A 14953-nucleotide genomic window follows, 5' to 3' on the forward strand; every position below is an offset into this window, starting at 1 on the left:
ATAGTGCTAGGAGAGTAGCATAGTAGCCGGCGAGAGTGAGATAGAGCTAGCCAGGGCTCAAGCAAGGCCACGCAAAGGCAGCTAAGTGTTGCGCAGAGCACCAGAGGGGCCAGCGTAGCTGATGCAGAGGCTTAGAGAGTTGACGCAGGGCCAGCGTTGGGCTAGGAGAGGCTGATGCAGTCCAGATTGGGCAGACACTGGGGTTTCAGGGGAAGATTGGTGTTGAGTAGCTCTTAGAAGGATTATCCGGGGTTTCAGCCAGTAGATTTGTCTGAAATAGAGAGGTATTATTGCTAAGGAAATTCTTTGTTGGGTAGGCCAGTTTCGGCACCCAGATTGTACTCTGATATTGATTAATAAGAAAACCCTCAGATCGCTGCACCAGGTTTCTCGCATTGGGATTTTCCGGGGAAATTAGTCCAAAAATAATGGTTTCATATGGTGTGTTTGTTCTTGTTTCTTTTAGTTGATGATTTGTAATATGTTGAGCATGCACTAGTGTTTATTTTCAGTATTTACATTATTAATAACTTGTTAAGGAAAATAACAAGTAGGTAGGAATAAATCAGATAAGGTGCATGGAGGGTTTCTAACTAAGTAAACTTAGAAATTTCAACACTTCTTCGGTGGTGGATACCGATAATAGCTCTACTAGCATATCATAAATTTCTTTTGATGTCTCAAAGTTGGAGACATAGGGAATGAGAGAGACTTTTATTGATTCTATCAGCATCCTTTGAGCTCTTGTCTCATCCTTATTGTACTTGGCTAAGGCTTAAGTCTGTTCCTTAGTAGGGATCCCTTTGACATGCTCTAGGAGTTCATTCTCCTTGACTAGTATATTAGTCCTCTTCTTCCATGGAAGAAAGTTATTGGTGCCTACCAATTTATTGCTTTCCTTGCAAAAAGACATTGATGTATATTCAAAAGGGGACATGTACTTGATATATTTTGAGATGTAATGGATTTGCTTCCTCTTTGAAGGCTTGATGGCTTGTCTCCCTTGGATCTTGATGTTCTTCAAGTTGCCTTCTCCAAGTGGACTTGGTTGATGATGAGATTTTCTTGAAGACTTGTAGCTTGATGTGTTGATTTTTGGTAGCATCGGATGTGCTCTAGCCATGAAATTTGGTGGAGAGGCTAAGGCACATGAGATCTCCAAGACCCAGAAATCGTTTGGAGAAATTCCACCTGGATGAAGAGATATTAAAATAATTAATATTTTTAATGGGTTCTTAAGTCTAAACTTAGGAAAATAAAAATATTAATGTGTATTAATATAAAATGGGTGAGAAAGTTCTAAGTGACGAGGATCAAGCCAGATCTAATCTTAGCCATTGATTAGGGACTTAATCTCGGTCGTTGAATCGTCAATAGGAAAAGTATAAGAGGAGGCTTGAGGGTTAGTTGGAGACACACCAAGAGAGATCAAGAATTCGATTTTCTGGGGCGAGGTTTGTTGAGGAAATCGAGTTAGTGATCAGTTGCAGCGAGGGGCAGTTCAGCAAGGGATTTCAATCCAAGGCTGAAGAATACATATCAGAGAGGCAACTAAGTGCCGGAAGAGGTAGCGCAGAGCCTAGGAGGGCTGACACAGAGGCTAAGGAGGCCAACGCAGAGGGCTGTAGATGTTGACACAGAAGTTGAAGAGGGCTTGAAATGCAGCGTTGGGAGTGTTTTTGGTGCAGACTGGGACCTGATCAACTGACGCGGAGCCGAGGAAGGGTGGCACAATTCTAGAGGAGTGCTTGGAGCAACTTTCATTGTCCAACACAAGAAACAGTCAATGTCACCGTGGGATTGTTCTTCCGGTTGTTGATTTGCCAGAATATCTGTCTCCGGATACAGGTACTACTGTCGAGTATATTCTCTGAAGGGTGAGCCATTTCTGGTACCCTAGTTGTATTCAGAAACCTGCTTAACAATAAAACCCTCATATATGCTACACCAATTTTCCCGAATTGGATTTTTCCGGGGATGATTGTCCAACAATAACGGTGTTCGTTGTGTTGTCTCAGTTTATTTCAGTTGTTGATCTGTATATTTGTGAAGGCTGCAATTGTGTTTACTTCGATGTTTATGTTATTAAATAACTTGTTAATGTAAAGAACAAGTAGGAGATAGTAAACTAGATGTTGCAGTAGGGGTTTATGATGTGTTAGGTTCAAATATTTTCACATGATGTAGGCCCTGCTTCAATCTGCTCTTCTTTGTATGTGCCTTTATGTAAGGCTCTTTTTCTAGCTTTGTAGACCTCTTTGATGGATGATGGATTGAAGACCCTTCTTGTGCTTGGAGTGATTGAGACTTGTAGGCTTGATGCTTCAACTTTGTAGATGCTTCTCCTTGATGAGTGTTCTTGAGTTGCCCTTTCCTTCATGTGTCACCTTAGCTGTGATACCATGTTGAAGAATCCAGGGCAAAGTAGTGTAGTGTAATTCTTCGTTACTTGATAACAATTTGTGGAGTCCTCTTACTTTTCTTGTTAGGTTATTATTCTTCTTCTTCTTATTAGAGCATATGTGTGTACTTCATCAAACTGCTACCAAAACAAAAATAACAAGAACACAAAGTTTAGCTCTCTGCCAGGGACAAAACCTCTCCACTCTTGAGAGAAAAACCCTTTGTAATTTTTCTCTTATTGAAGCTTCTTATTTGAACAACTGCCAAACCCTAGACCCTTGACTAGGATATCCTCCAAGCATAAGTTAAATCCTTCCTCTTTTTGCATTATAGCTTCTGGCACATGGACCTCTGTCTTCCGGCACTTTGCTCCTTAGCACTTCATCGTTCTTTTGTTGCTTTTCTAAGTTAGGAAACCCTAGAACATTAGGGCTTCTTTACTTCATTATAGAGAGAACCTTCTTTGCTTTTCTCTTCTTCCTGAGGGAGACAATCTCTTCTTCCAATCTTTCACAATCATTATTCCTCTTAGCAATTCGTTTCTCAATCTCTTCCTTAATACATATTGCTTCATTTGATTCTAATTTAAGGGAGATGATATCTAACTTCATTTTGAAGATTTCTTCATTTTCCTTTGCTAGACTACTCTCCATTTCTTCCTTGATCCTTGTAGCTTTACATGTTTCAGCCTTGAGAAGGTTGATGTTAGATTTTAATTTGAAGATTTCTCCATCCTTTGCTTTTAGTTGACATATCATGATGTTTCTCTCCTTTTCTGCTTCATCAACCTGTCCTTTTATGATTGCCAATGCTTCCATTGTCTTCTCAGCTCCTTGTGCTAACTTTCTTGCTTCTTGTAGTTGAGATTTGAGAGAGGAGACCTCTACCTTGTACTGACCAATCTCTTCTTCAAGTTTGTTCAAGCTCTCGTGCCTTTGTTCAAGTTGACTTGACAAGGTATCTTCTCTTTTCTTTGCTTTATCCAATTGATTTGTCATGGATATGTCTTCTTCATGATGCTTTCTTTTTCTTTGATGAAATTCTTTCTTAAGTTTGGCAAGCTCTTCATCCCTTTCTTGTACTTGAAGCTTGACAAGGTCAACTTTCTTCCTTGTTTGGTCTTGGTCACCAGCTAGTGCTTTCATATTAAGTTCCTCGTTTTCCTTTTTCAAATTGATAATCTCTTCCATGGCAGCCATAAGTTTAGCGAGGAGATCTTCTACAAAATCTTTTTCATTCTCTTCATCTTATAGGTCTTCTATGGCCTTGATGTCATCTTTCTCATTTTCAGCTTCTATGATGGGTTCTGGATTTCATTCTTGGTTTCCATCATCTTCTGAACTAGTGGTCATGGTCAATGCTCCTTTTGAGTGAAGGTAATGAAGTTTGTCCCGTATACCCTTTGCTGACGAACATTTTCCTAAATTGTTCTTTATAGAATCAGGTAGCCCATTCAAGATTGCCTTCATTGCTTTTGTATTGTACTCCTTGGATTCTCCATCCATCATGCTATCAACAATCACTGATTTCCAGATTTCGATGCCTTGATTCTTTAAGAAATTCCTCATTCTTGCTTGCCATATATCAAAGTTTCCATTGAACTATGGAGCCTCCTCAAATTGATTGTCATCTATTTCAGTGGTAGAGGGAGACACATCTTTAGTAGGATTGAAGACTTTCTTCCTTGGCTTTGCCATTTGTGTTCTAAAGATCAACCTTCAAGGTGTTAGGGTTTGAGTGAAGGTACTGGCTCTGATACCAATTGTTGGAAATACTAGGGGGTTGAATCAATATCTCTTCTCAATTGTTATTTTTACCAATTAAATCATGTATATTTAGAACACAAAAATGAACAATAACAATAGATGCTTTTATTCATATAATCTTTAGAATAAAAAAGATAGAATATATATATGGCTTCAATCTGTTGCCCAGCACCAACTTGGTCTTTCGTGAGGCATCATGATCTTCAATAATGTTTCCAAGATTTGTTGAAGCTTTCCAACAAGATATATGGGGTAAGCCTCAATGTATGCATAAAACAATTCTCTATTTTCAAGCCTCTATTTTTATTGTCGCAATAACTGCTTTAGAAGTGATTGTCGCGGTATCTTACCTCCAAAGAACATACTTGCAAATACTTTAACGCTGGTGTTGTCCACTACTCCCTTCAATTGATCGCTGATGAAATCTTACTTGACTGGTCCGAGGTCAAACAAGTCTTTGTCTTTCGCTGCATCGTTCGGCTTCCTTCTGTCCTGCTAGACTTTCGGCTTTCTTCTATCCTGTTGGGCCTTCAACCTCCTTTTTTTACTGTTCTGTTGGACCTACGGCATACTCTATTTCTTCCAAGTCTGTCAAACCTTCGGCTTCCTCTGTTTCTTAGAATTTCACCAACCAATAAACTTTCCTTGTTCTCTGTTATATATGCCTAATACACCTGACCTTTGGCTTCCTTTTCGCTCGCTTGATCTTTGACTTCCTCTACGCTCACTCGACCTTTTGGCTTCCTTCTTCGATCACTTGATCTTCGGCTTCCTCTGCGCTCACTCGACCTTCTTCGCTCACTTGATCTTCGGCTTCCCGATCTTCAACTTCCCGCTCTTCGACTTCCTTTATCTCTTCGAGTTCACCAATACTCAAAAGACATATTCATTTGGAAGAGAGGCCAAATTACAAAAGTGTTGCATATTAAAATTATATCAGAGAGGCCCTTTTTAATATTTATACAATAGACTCAATATTTATGGAGGATTTCATAGGGGAGGATATACCACCAATGGAGATCCCACGGGCCACATCATTCCTTTAATCGCAATCGCAACTTCCAGAGGTCTTGTACAAGTCGTGCCCTGTTAATATGGTATGTTCTATGCTTAGAGCAGTTTATTTATCTTTCTTATAGATTAGCAATCACATGTACATTAAGTAAAGTGCAGATAGAACATTTAAACGATCAACAAAAAACAAGCCAAGACAAGAGACACAAGATGTGGCGGCTACCCAGGGACAAACCCCAATATGGGGAAACCCTTTGATCAAATCTTCTTTTATTTTCAATAATTCAACAGAGAGAAATAGTACAAAGATCTTATTTATATCAGCGCCAGCAAACCCTAGATTAGCCCTAAACTAGGGCAGCAAACCCTAGATCGAACTCGTCAAGTCTCCACCGGTGAGTCATTCACTGTGCACCAGTCCAAGACTTCATCGTGCATTAGTCCAAGACTTCTCCGTGCACCAGTCCAAGACTTTGCCGCGCATCAGTCCAAGACTTCTCCGCGCACCAGTCCAAGACTTCGTCGGGCACCAGTCCAAGACTTTGTTGTGCACCAGTCCAAGGCTTTGCCGCGCATTAGTCCAAGACTTTGTCGTACACCAATCCAAGACTTCGTCGTGCACCAGTCCAAGACTTCGCCGCGCATTAGTTCAAGACTTTTCCATGCACCAGTCCAAGACTTTGTCGTGCACTAGTCCAAGACTTCACCATGCACCAGTCCAAGACTTCGCTGTTTACCAGTCCAAGACTTCGAATGCCCTGTTTCGGCTCGGGTGAGAGAGAGCCTCTATGCGCAGGAGAGAGAAGAGTCTCTTTTCCTGCGCAAGAGAGAGAGAGATATGATGAGAAGTGAGTGACCAAATGAGGAGGAGTCATCCTGTATTTATATCCAAACGTTGAAGGTGAATAGATGTGTCTGTTGGGCGTCTGAGCCTACATAAGTTGTTGGCCGACTTTGATAATTTGTCAATAATCAAAATAAATTCATATCTCCATAAATACTTATCGGAATCGGATGATCTTTAGATCAATCCTACACCTCTCGACGAGAGGAATCTAGGAAAAATATTATCAGCCATGAATAAGGTGACCCACATGGAGTTTGGCCCTAGTTTCCAATTTTAACACTCCCTCTCAACTAGGGAGAACTCCATCCATCAAATGCACTGCCTTGTACAGCTTGACCCCTGCTCTGCTCTGCTCTGCTCTGTTCTGTTCTGCTCTGCTCTGCTTTGTTCTGTTCTGCTTTGCTCGAACTATGAAGAAGAAGAAGTGATCGAGGATGTATCATACCATCCTCCACTGACCCGAAGTCAGTCTGGAGTGTGTACCACTTTCACTGGTCCCAGACCAATCCTCTACTGACCCAAAGTCAGTTTCAGAGGGTGTACCACTCTCATTGGTCCCAGACCAGTATCATTGATCCCAGATCAATGGAGGTCATCCTAGCATAGGGAGTACGGTAGATACAACGATGCGTCCATTGATAGAACTACTATGGTCCCTATCCTCATTTCCTTGCTCATTGATCATATGAGATGTACTTCCCACGAGTCCCAAACTGCATGGGTAGGATGCCTCGACATGAGAACTAATCATCATGTCCACAAGAGAATGAATCATCCTGTCCAGTGGATGCCACAGAGAACTAATCATCCTAGCCTACAAGAGAACGAATCATCCTGTTCCACAATGGCCATGGAGAACGAATCATCCTGGCCCACAGGAGAACTAATCATCCTGTTCCATAGTCGCCACGGGTGTTAGGGGAAGGTTGAACCTTTTACCCTGTACAAAGTGCACCAACAGGGGATGGTGAGTTACCCTGTGGTCATATGTTGCTCCAAGAAGTACCCCGCACCCCCTGGAGCTCCCAGAGCTTAGTACATCATACTTGACCCTCAAAAGAGGGTCTCTGAACGACTCCAAGTTGTTCTCGGAAAGTCAGAAATTTGACCTTTCCTAGAGGCTTTGTCAAAATGTCAGTGATCTGTTGATCTGTACCGATGTGTTGGAGCCTTATAGCTCCCCGCTACACCATGTCACGAATATAGTGGTACCTGATATCGATATTCTTGGAGCAATCATGGAATACAGGATTCTTTGATAAACGAATCCCGTTCTGGTTGTCACATAAGATCATGGTGGTATCCAATGTAAATCCAAACAACTCACTGAAGAGCTTTCGTAACCAGATTGCCTCACAGGAGGCCATGCTAGCAACAATGTACTTTGCCTCGGCAGTGCTCAAAACCACAAACTTTTGCTTCCTGCTCATCCAGGATATCGAAGCAGATCCCAAGGAGAAACAGCCCCCAGAAGTGCTCTTACAATCCAGCACATTGCCTGCCCAATCAACATCAGTATATCCAAGTAGTCTCACATTTCTGGCAGTGTATCTTAACCCATAAGTAATTGTGCCACGAAGATATCTCAACAGATTCTTGGCACCAATCCAATGTATGTGGTGAGGTTCAACCATGTGTTGACTCAACGTGTTGACTGCAAAGCATATATCTGGACGGGAGTTCACTAGGAACATCAATGCTCCGACGAGTTGATGATACTCGGTGGTATTTCATAAAACAAGTCCAGCAGCACTACCGCTTAACTTCTTGAAGTCAAGCTCCATTGGGGTGGTTACGGGCTTGCAGTCCACCATGCCAAATCTCTCCAATATTTTCACCACATATTTTCCTTGAGATAGGAAAATCTCCCTTGGTTTCTGCCAGACTTCCAGTCCTAGGAAATAGTGCATAAGTCCTAGGTCTTTCATCTCGAACTCAAAAGCCAACTCCTTCTTACATTCGTGAATGAGAGGGATCTGCACCTGCAAGAAAGAGGTCGTCAACATAATGCACCAGTATGAGAGGCTTGTCATCTATAACCTTAAAGTAAAGGTTGGGGTCAGCTTCACTCCTAGTGAATCCCAGCTTCATCAAGTAGCTATTGATCCTCTCATACCATGCTTGGGGTGCTTGCTTTAGCCCATAGAGGGCCTTCTTCAACCTGCACACATGAGATTCTCGATCATGAATCTCAAATCCTTCGGGTTGCTCCACATAGACCTCTTCTTTGATCAAACCATGTAAGAACGCAGTCTTGACATCCATCTGATGTAGGTTCCATCCTTGCGAAGCAGCAAGGGCTATGATCGAGCGGATGGTGGTATATCGGGCAACAGTGTAATATCTCGTCATAGTCTATACCTTCTTTCTGGGAGAAGCCACAAGCAACAAAACGAGCCTTATACTTTTCCGCACTTCCATGAACTGCATGCTTTATCATGTAAAGCCATTTTGAAGTGACGGCTGCCTTGTCCTAGGGTCTGGGGACTACATCCTAGACATTGTTCTTCATAATAGACTCATATTCTTTGGTCATAGCATCCTTCCATACTTGATGCTTGACGGCATCTGTGAATGATGAAGGCTCATTTTGGATGATCGTGCTCATGATGGTCAGGTATCCCTGATACTTGTTTGGTTTCTTACTTTCACGGAAGGTTCCTCGGGGTGCTGTGTTTCCTTCAGCATCATCAAGTGTCCCCCTAAGCCATGAAGGCCTCTTCCTTGAAGAGGAGGGCTCAGGCAGAGGAGGATCAATAGGATCCAGGGGTTCTTCCACATCAGGCATTGTCTCCTCTTCTTTTTCTTTCGGTTCCCTGGTGTTAGCTTCTTGAGTGTTCCTCAAAGTAGGAAGATTGTCCACCTTGCTAAGGGCCATATCTTCGTCAAAGGTGACATCATGACTAATCTCGACTTCCCTTTGACCAGCTACATAGATTCTATAGCCCTTAGTATTTTCACTATAACCCACAAAGATTCCTTTCTTTCTAGATGCACCCAATTTATTCCTTTTCTCTTTCGGCACATGAAAATATACCGGGCTTCCAAAAATTCTAAAATGAGATACATTAGGTTTCTTACCGGTGAACATTTCTTCAGGAGTTTTGGAACCCAATGCTTGATGAGGGCATCAGTTTTGTACATATACAGCAGTGTTCGCAACTTCGGCCCATAGAAACTTCAGAAGTCTTTGATCATGGAGCATAGCACGAACAACTTCCACAATCATACGGTTCTTCCTTTCCGCCATACCATTCTGCTCAGGAGTATACGACGTAGTGGTCTCCCTCTTAATGCCAGCTTCTTTGCAAAAGTCATGAAACTCATTGGATTCATATTCAGTCCCATTATCAGTCCATCTTGATCTTTTTTTTCGGTTTGATTCTCGATCAAGGCTTTGAAGTGTCGAAACCAGGAGAACACTTCATCCTTCTTTTTCAAGAAATGTATCCAAGTCTTGTGAGAATAATCATCTGTAAAAGTGAGGTAATATAAATATCATCCCAAAGAGTTCACAGGCATCATACCGGATATGTCTGAGTGAACCAACTGCAATATATCGGAGGTCTTGCTTTGGCTTGAGGGGAATGGTCCCCTTTATTAATACCCATTAATATTTTTATTTTCCTAAGTTTAGACTTAGGAACCCATTAAAAATATTAATTATTTTAATAACTCCTTATCCGGGTGGAATTTCTCCAAACGATTTCTGGGTCTTGGAAATCTCATGTGCCTTAGCCTCTCCACCAAATTTCAAGGCTAGAGCATATCCTATGCTACCAAGAAGCAACACTTTCAAGGAGTGGACAACCTCTATAAATAGAGGTTTGTCCCACCTTTTCAAGCCGACTTGACAGTTTCGTTGTAATTCATCTTTTATTCATTATTTTGCTGGTTGGAGGCTTCGTTGATGCTAGGGAGGATTTGACTATGCTTGGAGGTGTTCCCATGACCTTGTATGTTGACATATATGATGTAACAGGCCCTCAAAGTGTCTCATCATAATTATATTTTGACTTTGACTTTCTAGAAGCACTTTAAAATGTGTTTGACCTATTTTCAATGAGCAAGTGTTAAGAAACCAGCTCAAAGAAATATAGAAAATATATATCAACGACTTCAGAATCAACCTCTTCAAGGGGTCAACCTCCTTTACATTATACAAATGAACAATTCTTGGATGATACAAATGACAAAACCTCTTTTCTATATATAGGAGTCTAAGAGGTCACAATATAAGACACAACGATAACAATAGTGGGCTTCTATGGGGCACAATAATAATAATAATAATATGGGGACAATAGGGGCACAACAATAACAATAAGGGCTACAATAACAATAGTAATGGGAGAATCAATAGTATTATAGGGACCTAACATGCCCCTCTCCTTAAAAAAAGTGTTGTCCTCAACGATTGAGTAGTTCTAGATGCTTTTGTATAAAATTCTCATCCTCCCATGTGGAATCTTCAACAAGTGAGTTCTTCCATTTGACAAGATACTCTGAAATTGATCGATTTCGTAGCTGTCGAGTTCTTGTTTCTGTCACTGCTTTAGGTTCCAATATGATTTTTCCTTCCTCGTCAAGTTCTGGCAATATTGTTTGAACTGGGAGCTTGTCACCAATAACCTTCTTTAAGCATGAAACATGGAAAACTGGGTGCACTCGAGAAGCTACAGGAAGTTCCAATTTGTATGTTATAGTACCAATCTTTTGCAACACCTTGTATGGACCATAATACTTTGGTGATAGTTTATTATCCTTCTTAGCTTGCTTGAGGGACATTTGTTTATATGGTTGTAGCCGTAGAAATACCCAGTCACCTACATCAAAACTTTTTTCGTTGCGATGTTGAACTACCTGTTGTTTCATTCTATTATGTGCAAAGTTAGGTTATCCTTTAAGAGTTGGAGAACTTCTTGTTGATTCTTGATGTGATCTTCCATTGCTTGAACCTTAGAATTTTCTCTTAAATATGATGTGATGGACGGTGGTTGATATCCATAAAGTGCCATAAATGGGGTCATTTTTGCTACAGTATGGAAGGAAGTGTTATACCACCGTTCAGCTAGACACAACCATTTGACCCATTGTGTTTTTTTTATCAGATACAAAGCAATGACGTTATCCTTCCAAACATTTGTTTACTATCTTGGTTTGCCCATCAGATTGAGGATGATAAGATGAGCTATGAGCTAAGTAAGTACCAAGACAAGAAAATAATTTTGTCCAAAAATTTCTAGTGAAAATGGGATCTCTGTGGCTTACAATAATCTTTGGGTTTCCATGTAGCTTTTGAATTGTTTCCATAAATGCAGTAGAAATTGTATTGGCTTTAAATGGATGAGATAATGCACAAAAGTGTGCATACTTGGTAAGTCTGTCAACTACCACCATGATGACACTCTTTCCTTTGACTTAGGTAAACTTGTGATAAAATCCATTGGAATTCCCTCCCAACATTGACTTGGAATAGATAAAGGTTGTAATAGACCTGGGGTCTTAATTGTTTCAATTTTATTTTGTTGGCAAACCAAACATTCCGCCACAAACTTTTGAATATCAGATTTAAGGCCATGCTAAGAAAATTCCTACTTAACCTTGTGGTAAGTTTTTAAAAATCCCGAGTGCCCTCCTAAGGGAGAGGTGTGCAATTCCATAAGAATCTTTTGTTTGAGTTGGGAATTTTGACATAGGTATAAGCGATTTTTGTATCATAACGAATCAGTTTTTCAGTGAAATGTATCAAATGTACTGGGATCTTGTTGTATCTTTTGAATGAGTGCCCACACTTCTTCATCATTCTTCCATTCATCCCTTGCTTCGTTTATCCAATCTAGTTGGATAATAGAAATGGCACAAAGCAATGCTTCCACATCCTCATCCTTTCTTGAGAGTGCATATGCCACAACATTTTGCTTCTCTTTTCTGTAGATGATATTTTTGCTGCTCTTTTGAAGATAATCTTTGTTCTAAAAAGTATTTAAGACTATCATGATCCTTTTTACCTTGAAGTGTCTTCCCATAGGTAGGGTCGCCATTTATTAAGTGCATGTAGTATTGCCAACATTTTTTTCTCATAAATAACTTTTTGTAAATACTTTCCTTTGATTGGATGACTTTCGAAAGCAATGGGTCTTTCTTCTTGCATTAAAACAACACCAATTCCATTTCTTGAGGCATCACATTCCACAATAAAGGTTTTTGTGAAGTCCGATGTAGCTAAGACCAGTGCTTGGCACATTGCCTCTTTAAGATGTTCAAAGGCCTTCGTTGCTTCTAGAGTCCATGAAAATGCATCTTTCTTCAATAATGTTGTTAGAGGTGTTGTTATTCTTCCATAATTCTTAACAAACTTGTGATAATACCCTGTCAACCCAAGAAATCCTCGCAGATGCTTTATTTATGTGGAGATTTTCCATTCTTTAATGGCTTTAATTTTGCTAGGGTCTACCTTAACACCTTCATGAGATACAATATGACCCAGATATTCCACCTCTTGTACTCCAAAGAAACATTTGGAGATTTTTGCATATAATTGTTTCTCCTCTAATAGTTTGAGCACCATGTCAACATGTTGAACATGATCCTTCCAAGACTTGCTATAGATTAGTATATTATCAAAAAAACACTAACACAAATTTTGTAAGGAAGGGTTAGAAAATGGAATTCATCAAACCTTGAAATGTAAAAGGTGCATTGGTAAGGCCAAAAGGCATGACCAAAAATTCATAATGACCCTCTTGAGTTCTAAATGTTGTTTTCAGAATGTCTTCAATTTTCATTCTAATTTGATGATATCCTGAACAAAGATCCAACTTGGTGAAGTAAATTGATCCATGCAATTCATCCAATAGTTCATCAATGACAAGAATGAGAAATTTATCTTTAATAATGAGCTTGTTGAGTTCTCTATAATCTAGACACATGCGCCATGATCCATCCTTGTGCACTAATACTACTGGAGCAGATAAAGAACTTTGACTAGTTTGAATTATACCAACCTCTAACATTTTTGCAACCATATGTTCAATTTCACTCTTTTGGACATAGGGATATCTGTAAGGCATGATGTTTGAAGGAACAATTCCTAGAATCAAATGAATAGCATGATCATGATCACGAATAGGTGGGAGACCTTTGGGAGTCTCAAATACCTTGGAATGGTTGTCCAAGACTTTTTGGAGATCCGAAAAAATAGATGATTTCGATGTGGGAACTTCTAGCGAACATAATTGTGCAATTACGTCTTGTTGTTCTTTCTTTAAAAGATTTGTCATTCCATTAAAGCTGATTATCTTTCCTGGTTCCCTGCGATACCTCTTAATTCAACTTTTTTTCCTTCCAAAGAAAATTTCATGAAAAGTTCTTGAAAATTAAAAGCTATTGTATCCAAGGATTGTAGCCATTGGACTCCTAGTACAACATCAGCACAACCCATTGGAATGAAAAGCATTGGGCTATTCAATACATATTCTCCCATGGATAGCTTGATATTATGGCACTTTACAGAGCAATTTATGGTTCCTCCACTTGCAACCATCACTTAACACTCTAGTGCTGGATATAGGAAGCAATTCAATTCCTTGGCTATCTTACAATGAATAAAATTATGGGTACTACCTGAATCAATCAACACTATTACATTTTTCTTCTTAATATTTCCTTCTATTTTGACAGTTAGAGGAGTGGTAATTCCCTCCAATGCTTTACAAGATATGGTCGGATTCATTTCTTCTTTCTCTAGGGTTTGTTCCTGGTGTATATCCTCTTCTTTTGACGTTTCTTGTTTTTTTTCTTCCTCCTCTTCACAATCTATGTAAAATAATTTCTTCTCAACACACTTATGACCTTTAGTGTACTTGCTATCACAACTATAACAAAGCCCTTTTGCTCTTTTTTCTTCCAATTGTTGGGGTGTCAACCCTAGTAAGCATTTCTTGTAGCAACTTAGTCAAATCTATCTTCAAATCTTCCATGTCGCCTTTCAGTTTTTCTTCTATACCATCCATCTTAGCGTCCATGCCATTCATCTTAGCTTCCATGCCATCCATCTTAACTTCCACACCATTCATCTTAGCTTCCACACCTTTCTTTAAACCATCAATCTTAGCTTTTGTTACCTTTTGTGAGAGTGAAATTTGTTGCACTTGGTCTCGTAATTTTGATATATCATGTTGCATTTCTTCCTCTTCTTCATGATTCATGCTAGAGCTTTCAAGTTGCTTACTAGTGTTTCCATTTTCTTTCTTCAGGGCATTAATTAATGATAATTATGCTTCACTATGCCCTTTGAACTTCAAACTAATTTTTCAACCCAAACTTATGCAAAAATTTTAAAAAGACTACACACCTTTTTTCGCTTTGTAGAAGCTCGATATTGAATCTGTTGTATCTCTGTAATTGCGGATCTCCAAGGTTTAAAATTGCTTCCTGCGGTAGCCCTCTGAGTCCTCTTTCCAATGCCACTAGTCTGATCAAAATTGGATTCTCCAAGAGAGAGCTATGCGCAATCTCCCAAATGACTTGATTATATAAGTTTTTAGTAGAGCGAACTTGTCGACGTTCCACGTGTCACTGTTTCGACCTTCGGATCTGAAAATGATACACAGAAAACTGCAATCCTCCTCTTTTTGTACTTCTTATGAAATTTCAATGTGATGCTCAGAGAGAAATGACGATTTTCCCAGGTCCCTTGTTTGGAATGTAATTTGGCAATCTACAAAAACCCTAACTTCCTCATAAATATCTCCAAAAATATAGCGAGACAAGATCTGAAATTCGACCTGTGGTTCAGAACGATTTTCGGCTCAAATGAGTTTTTTTTTAGCGTCTGCAACTTTGTTAGAGATAAATTTATAGCGAAAATGCCACGTTGACCTGTTTGGAGCAGCGAAACCCTAGAATCCAAAGTTCTGAT

This window comes from Pinus tabuliformis, chromosome 2_1 (assembly GCF_031772625.1).
Source record: "Pinus tabuliformis cultivar Carrire ecotype Pingquan chromosome 2_1, CPIR1, whole genome shotgun sequence".
Classification (NCBI taxonomy): Eukaryota; Viridiplantae; Streptophyta; class Pinopsida; order Pinales; family Pinaceae; genus Pinus; species Pinus tabuliformis.